Here is an 8291-nt window from a genome sequence, read left to right as displayed (position 1 = left end):
TTGGATTGAGGACCTGCAAAACAGATGGGCTTGGAAAACATTTTGTATCTGGTTAATAACTAGGTGCTTTTTCACACCTATTAACAATAGTAACGCTATCACTCCCTCCAGGAAATACACGACACCTTAGTTGTTGTTACTGACGAATTTATTTGTCTGTCAACACCGAGAGGGAAAATGAGTCCACTTGAAAACACATGAATCTTGTGAAAGTAGATCACTTAAGAACTTAAACTTAACTTTAACAGTTTAACTTTAACACTTAGCGCGGAGTATGTAGACCGTGGCCGCTTCGCGCGTCTTCTTGTTGCTATGCACCGGCTAAATGTGTCCCCAGCGCAACATAGGACGTAATAATAGTTCCTATCACATATAAAACCAAACGAAAATTCATATTCATAAAAACAAGTTGTACAAATAATAATATATAAACAAGCATATTAAATAATGATGTAAATAATATGTATGGCTATTAAAGCTACTGCAGTTCACTTACCAAAGCTGCTGTTCACTATTTAAAGACAAAGTCCATCCTGCTTTCTTTGTTAAAACCTCTTGGGCCTGAGTGCCCCCGCCGGCGGGGGCCACGCATTCATCCAAAAATTCACCCACTCATAATGTGCACTCATCAGTAACGAATATAATAATGTCGCATACCTGCTCAAACTGCTGCTCCTGCTCTACAAAGTCATCTCAGCTGTTTGTACAAGCTCCAAACACAACTCAGACAAAGCTACACATAGTACCAAATATCAAAATCCATATAGCGTCCCCTAGGCAGACCCACTCGCCACATTTATGCCAATAACGTTTTGAAAAATTCATTCAATGCCAACACCCGTTAGCTCAGGAGATCGCTAGCAACCAAACGGTTGCAGCCATGTTTTTCACATTCCGCTATGACACAGCCTCGCAGTGTTACTGTGGTGGAAAAAAAATCCTATACCCGCTTTGCGTGAGTCTTTTCATGCTGAAATACAAAATACCAAAAACCAGGTTGTCTTTTAAGTATTTATTCTCTGCGCAGAGAAGGTTCAATCATCACAACAGAATGCGTACAGTCTCAGTGAGGAAGAACCTTGAAAAAAGTGAACAAGCTTTCTTTATACAGAATGAGCAAAGGTGGGGGCCGATGGCCAACATTACAGACATCTCGGTCTCAGACTTTTGGTCTCAGACTGATAGGAACAACAAGTGAAAACAAACGGTCAGCAACCAAAACAAGCAGCTCAAAGGCCTTGGAATGGAACATTCTCATACAACACAGTTAGTTATCTATGTGAACAGGCAAGGGAGAATTATTCTTCTGCACAACAGAGACACGGTGAAGTTCAACAAAGTCCAGAGCAAAATTACTTATGCATGAATACAATATACAGAGTAGAAATATATACTACGTAAAAAATTACCATTACAATCCTCCCCTTGATCATTACATTAGATCACTACAGTAGTATATATTCCCTGCTAGAAGTGAGAACATAAGTCAATAATATTTCATAACGATTTTAGTTAAGGTCATCATTAACCCCTAGCATAGGAAAGTGTTGGTGGGCTGTTTTTGTGTAGTGAAAACACCAAGCCTATGGAGGAAACAATCTTTATCATAGTTGGGGAAAGTGTCTAATTGTGCAGTCGTTGGAACAGAGTGCCCATGGGAATACAGGAGGAGTTGATGGGACACTGATTTGTTGATGGTTCGCACTAAAGGACAGTCTAACAAACGGATTGACACGTACCATCATCTGGATAGTTCACTAGTTAGTTTGGTTAACATTGGCAGGCGAGACTAGAGAAGTTTACTGACGTGTGGACAGAATAATTAAGGTGTTGAAACAGATTTCGTTGTAGCCTGTCGTCAATCAGGGGCATATCAAAACATCAACACACAATACTCAAAATGGTTTACATATGCACATCATTAATCAATAAGGTTAAGGCATTAGCTGTTTGTTTTTTTTCAAATTGTAGGCAACTCTATGTTGTAGCAAGCTAGGGAATGTTAACATGAACATGGGAAGATAAGTCTCCTGAGATGAGGTGAAACAGACACTGGACCTCTCTGTTGAACAGAAATTATATCATACTACCATAATACACATTCAGAATCAAGTGTCAGTTTAATCGATTCCTTTATCAGGTAAACTAAACAAAAGCACTAGGTGTTTTGTGAGATCATATTTCTCAGATAACAAGCTGTAATAATAAACATAAGTATTACACAGAAATGTCACTATTAAAGTACTACTCCTCTAAGGGAGGAAAACAGTCAGGCATTGAAAACAAGTCACATGTTGCAGGATTGGCCTTTTTTTTTTTCCTCTTTTCTAACAGCATGTCGAGGGCCAATTTAAATCAATTTAGTCTATTCATATCACATGTTATTTGCCGTTTAGTTAAATTACAAATCGTTTCTTTAATCTGATGGTTGCTGGTTTTTGGTTCTATGTTATTTGGTTGCCATGGTTTCTCATGCATCAATTATTAGGAAACACAATTATTATTGCACAAAAGTACAGAAAACACATTGAACCTCTTAGGTGCCGATGCGTTGTTAGCAAACAATACATTTTCTACAAAATACCAAAAAAACTGTGCACTCTTTTGTGTACCATGCTAAATTAATAAAATAACATACCATATTTCTTTGCTTTGTTTCCACTGACCGTTACTTTAAGTCTAGTCTTAAAATCCTGAAATCCACAGATGAATGATGCTACTTAGTCTATTCTGATAAATCCCTGCTGTGATACATCACAACGTATTGTATTGTAATTCCTAAAATAATAACTTAATAAAATACAAATATGATGTATCGCTGCAGTTCTTTTACATTCCTTAATACCAGTTAACAACTAATTTGAATACAGTGATATTTATATTATTTAATGTAAAGGCTCAGCTCATCATGTCATCATGTTATCTTGAGAGTTTAGATAGTAGATAGTAGATACTTTATTCATCCTGCAAGGGGAAATGTGTTTGTTACAGCAGTAGAAAATATACTAAAGCAATTAAAGTAACAGAGTTAAAAATGCACTATACAATAAAAATAGCAGAGTAAAAATATAAAATATATAAAAAAAACATGCACAGTAGTGTATACAATGAAATAGAATGGTATCATTAACTAAGCTAAAATAAACAGTAGTGCAAAGATTTAGATTTAGTATAAGAGGTGCAAAATGTCATAAAACGTTTATATTCATTGTATTTAAGTGGTGTTTTTATTTGCTTTGATGATACATCAAGATTTTGACGACCAGTTGAAGAAAGGGATTATAACCTGCATGGGACAGTTACAAAGTAAAAGTATAAGATTCAATCTTATTCAATCTCTTATCACTGGTAGAAGACTGGGATTTTGATAGTCTTTTAGACAAAGGTTGTGGTTTTAAACAACGTTGCTGAATATTAAATTCTGTACAAAATGTGGATAACACATATACTTTAAACTACATATTTCCCCTGTACCAAGTTATCTCTGCTGTGAGCTAATTTAGCGTACTACTGGAAGAGAGCATGTGGCAAATGTCTGCAATAATTGAATATCATAAGTGAGGGATATTTCTGTAGGCTCACCTAGCGTAAGTGTTGTGAACCAAAAAGAGTAACCTGATAATAAAAAAAAATGCTTGCTTAGTCGTAGCATCAGCTGCAGCATTTCCTGTTGAAATGGGATCAGAAGTGATAGTGTGAACATCACATTTCATAACACAGACAGTTTTAGGGAATACATTCTTTACTTGTCATCTGAATATAAGAATTTTTCCTAGCAACTATGACAAATTAAATCATTATTTGTCTTTACTTAAGCATGAATTTGTATTTATTGCCCTATCAGAAACATGGTTTACTGAGGACTCTAGATACATCTTTAAAATAGCAAAATACAGTTCAGTTCACCATGCAAGAGAGGATAGATCTGGAGGTGGAGTATCTCTGTTTATTCATGGTGACTGTGAATTCAAAATGTTGTCTTTACTCTAGTTACCTTTTCCCTCTTATTTATAAAGCAACATGAGTTACAGAGTTACATGAGTTCTGTATTCAAGATTAATAGAGCTAAACATATTAATACAATAATGGATAATACATCGTTCCACAGTAATGTTAGGCACATCTAATGTATTAATCTAATCTAATGTGTGAAACGGCAGAAAGGAACCATGAGCTCCCCATGTTCCTGAGTCAAAACTGATGTCATGTAACCGTCTCTTTCGTCCACGTACTGTGTGAACGGTGTGTCTAGTTTAGGTAGTCCAAGTGTCGGAGCTGACAGTAATGCGTCCTTTATGTCATTAAAGGCAGCAGTCGAGTAGTCAGTCCAGGTCAGTTTGTTCTGCGCAGAAAGATGTTTACCATGAATCATGGGAGAGAGGGATGCCTCTCTTTCTGAGTAGTTTAGGATCCACTGATCTAATATGATGTCATTCATACAAAGCTCATCATTTGTTTCTTAGTTGTGTTTTAGGCACATTTTGAATTGCCTGTATTCTCTTGGGAGAGAGGGTTTTGCCCTCTGCTGTGATCACATGTCCCAGATATGAAACTTTATCGAGAGCAAATTTCAATTTGACGGATAGCCTTGTGACCATTTGCAGCCAATATTTAAGTAGGATAACTGTAATTGTAAATTACTCTAATCTGCATGCTTCTTCTGTGGGGCTGCAAATCATGATGTCATCAACATATTGTAACGAGGCAGAACCATTTGGTAACTATAAATTAGCCAGATTGTCTCTCAAGACACTGTTTAACGCCAGGGCATTCTGGATATCCGGGTCCCTTTAAATTAGAAGCTACCCAAAAGTGACTCTTTGTGCACAGGTACAGAAATAAAAATATTTAAAAAAAACATTGGCCAAGTCAAAGACGGAAAAACTGTGTCTGGAGGGATGAGTGACACAATGGTGTGTGGATTGTAAATTTGAGGTGCTCGCGGTGCACCAAAGCATTAACTGATTGTAAATCTTAGACAAATCGTCACTCAGTCGGTTCCCTCAGGTCTCGAATTTTCTTTACCAGAACGATTGGTGTGCGCACCACCAGAGAATCATCACAAATCAGATTTTGGGTGAACCACCAAAGGTGTCACACCCCTCACCAGTCCTACGTCATATTTGTGTGCAGACCATAGAGAGGAAGGCACCTCAGACAGCTCAGCCATGTTTACAAATGGAACATTTCAAACCATAGTGTGTGTGTGTGTGTGTGTGTGTGTGTGTGTGTGTGTGTGTGTGTGTGTGTGTGTTTATCAAACATAAGTTGAGTTACTCTTTTACTGTTAACATTGATGTACATCATATTCTATTCTGTATACATATTACTGAAGTGAGTTGAGTCTTACTGTGCAGCCAGTCAGACATGTCCTTCCATCTCCAATAATGGGCCTCATGCATAGGACACATGTGTCAACTCCCTCTTAAACAACTCAGATTGTGTGGGAGACAGAGAAACAGAGACAGCAGCAGCATTTTCTGTCCAATAAATGTCCATCATACATAATTTCTCTACCTACCAAATTTATATAGCAGTGATCAGACAGTAGAAATGAATGTTTGTCTGTGATGTTATCTAATATACAGGATAAGGGCTTTGTGTACATTTCACTAATTGGTATTCCCCTGAGCCAATCAAAAATGTAACATATTTACCTTTAATAGTTAACGTGTTGTGGTAACTTTCTAAAAACTTAATTTTTGTTTGAGTACATCTGGTATGTGGGTGTGAGTGGTGTTTGTATGGTTTCTAATGTGTGTATTGATGTACAAGTTTGTCATAGGCAGAATCTAAAGTTAACTCACCCTCTGTTGTAATGTGTGTGCGTCGAATGGTCCATCACTGAGGTCCGCCCCGCCGCGCCTGCTCCTCCCCTTGACTGCTGATGTTGAGCCCTCCCACCAGTCCTGCCTCCATGAAGATTGTGGGCCGTCCCTTAGACAATGTCCAAGTTGCCACTTTTATGGCACACAAAGTTTTCAGCTGGTGTCTGTTTTCCAAAGTCAATTTTCCTCCTCGCCTGTCATGGCCTGATTCCATTGTCAGCTGGGCATCCTCAAGTTTGCGCTGACGAAAGTCTTTGCTTGTTCTCTGTCGTTGTACTGCTTCTCAGCATGTTCAGCATCTTGTAATGTGGTTGCAGTCTTCCATATCACACAATTCTCTTTAGTTTGATGTTGTTCAGATTCATAGATGGCAGGAAGGCCTTCTTACAAAGTTCTGTCCTATATAACATATTCCAGGTTGATTACGGCTGGTGTGAATGCCGCACATCTTTTATGATAACGCACAAAGGAGGTCATAGTTCTCTTGAATTCTGTGAAGTTGCTCTTTGAACTCTCCAGATGAGTCATGGCTTCTTCTTCTTCACGTCTTCTTTCTCTGTTGTAATGTCCTCTTTTTCTTGCGTTCAGATAATCCAGGTTCATATTGTCACCAGTGTTCATTGACGGGCTTATAGCTGTGAGCGTTGACATGGTGCCTGTAGATTTTGATGAGTCTCGTCCGTCTTCATCCTTGGAGTATTGAGTGGTGGGTTTGGCTGTAATGTTGTTTGTGCCTGGGGAGCATACAGCAGCGGCGTTGCGGAGACAAGATCAGGATCCACTCGACTATGTAAAACAAATACAAAACAAAAACAAAAACAAAAGTTCAGCAGTATATTTTCCTTTTCTATCAGTTGTATGTGTCTTATTCAAATACATCTGTTTCTTTCTTTACCTCTTGGACATTACTTCATCTGTTTCTGCTTTGCCTTTTCCTCTCTGCTCCAGATACGGTTTGAGTTGATCCAATTTTTGTCGTAGGCTGAAGTTGCCTTTTCCAGAGAACCCCAATTTTATCCATTCTTCTAATTGTTAGGCCGTCTGATTATCTTTGTCCCACATGTATTTTATTATTGGAGGTAAGACCTTGGCATCGGGCTGCTCAGGCTCATTCTATGACTTTTTATCATTTCCAAATGCTTCATCTTTTATTTTGATTTATTTCTTTATTTTTTCATATCATTCTCTTTTTTTTTTTTTTCCCCCAACTCTGTGTATAATTTCTGTATCAGATTGAGACTGAATAAATCTCCCGCAGGAAAACCATCTTCATTTACTTATTTGTTTGGATGCCGGCAACTCACCTCCCCATATTTGTTTTTCATGAACATGACATTGGGTCCATCAGGCGGAGTAACCTGGCACTTACTCTTACTAGCCCCCATATATTAACTTTTTCACTAATATGGGTCTATCGCGCGTATCTATCTCTTTAAATAATATAAACACAGTCGTCACCGTGAGTTTCAAGATTCGTTTCTGGCACAATCTGAATAAAAGCTGTTGCTCTAGACTCACTGTCTAAGCCGTTATATAGACGCAGCCGTCCTTACGGACATCTTTGTCTCTTTGGTCAAGCGACTTCAGCATTTAGCGCCTAACCCCAAGATAGAGCAGGCGCCAGATGCTCACCTCTGTTTCCCAGCATAGGTCAAAGGACTTCGGCGCTTAGCGTACCTCCCCTTTAAGGCTAAGGTCTGCAACATGTAACACTAAACACCCATCCTTGTTTTCCAGTTCTCCTTTTTTAAACAACAATTACTTACAGACTTTCGTCTCACAGGTCCAATGACTGCAGTGCTCAACGTCTACCTCCTCGAAGGTCTGCAACATGCAACGCTAGACACTCATCCCTGCCTTGTTATCTACGGGTCAAAGGACTTCAGTGTTTAGCTCCAAATCCCAAACACTCACCCTTGTTTTCCAGCTACCCAATCGTCACTGCTCAGAAAAACGTTAAAATACTAAAATGCGAGTTGCGCCAACGTCCTCAATAAAACCCACAAAACAAAATTAAAAACCCCAATGTGAACAATAATAGACATATTTGCTTTTCAGTCTCACGATATGGTCTTCTAGGATCAATTTCACTCATACGATTATTTTTAATAATTTCAGCGACTCACCAAATGAGAATTTGTAGTTATTTGGACTCAACGGGTCCTTCAGGATCCCAGTGAAGACGACCAGGACAGGGATCGGGCCTCTCTCTCTTCATTTTGTCTGGAGGTACGCAGAGGCAGAAGGGCCAGTTCACCGATCCCTGTTGGCTCCTGACGATCTTACAAGGGATCCTGTTTGTGACGCCAATTGTGATGGAAAAAAAATCCTATACCCGAGTCTTTTCATGCTGAAATACATAATACCAAAAACCAGGTTGTCTAAGTATTTATTCTCTGCGCAGAGAAGGTTCAATCATCACAACAGAATGCGTACAGTCTCAGTGAGGAAGAACCTCGAAAA

This window comes from Cebidichthys violaceus, unplaced genomic scaffold, assembly GCF_023349555.1.
Source record: "Cebidichthys violaceus isolate CVI_PGR_0920_01 unplaced genomic scaffold, fCebVio1.0.p SCAF_25, whole genome shotgun sequence".
In the NCBI taxonomy this organism is placed as follows: Eukaryota; Metazoa; Chordata; class Actinopteri; order Perciformes; family Stichaeidae; genus Cebidichthys; species Cebidichthys violaceus.
This window is presented reverse-complemented; position numbering follows the sequence as displayed.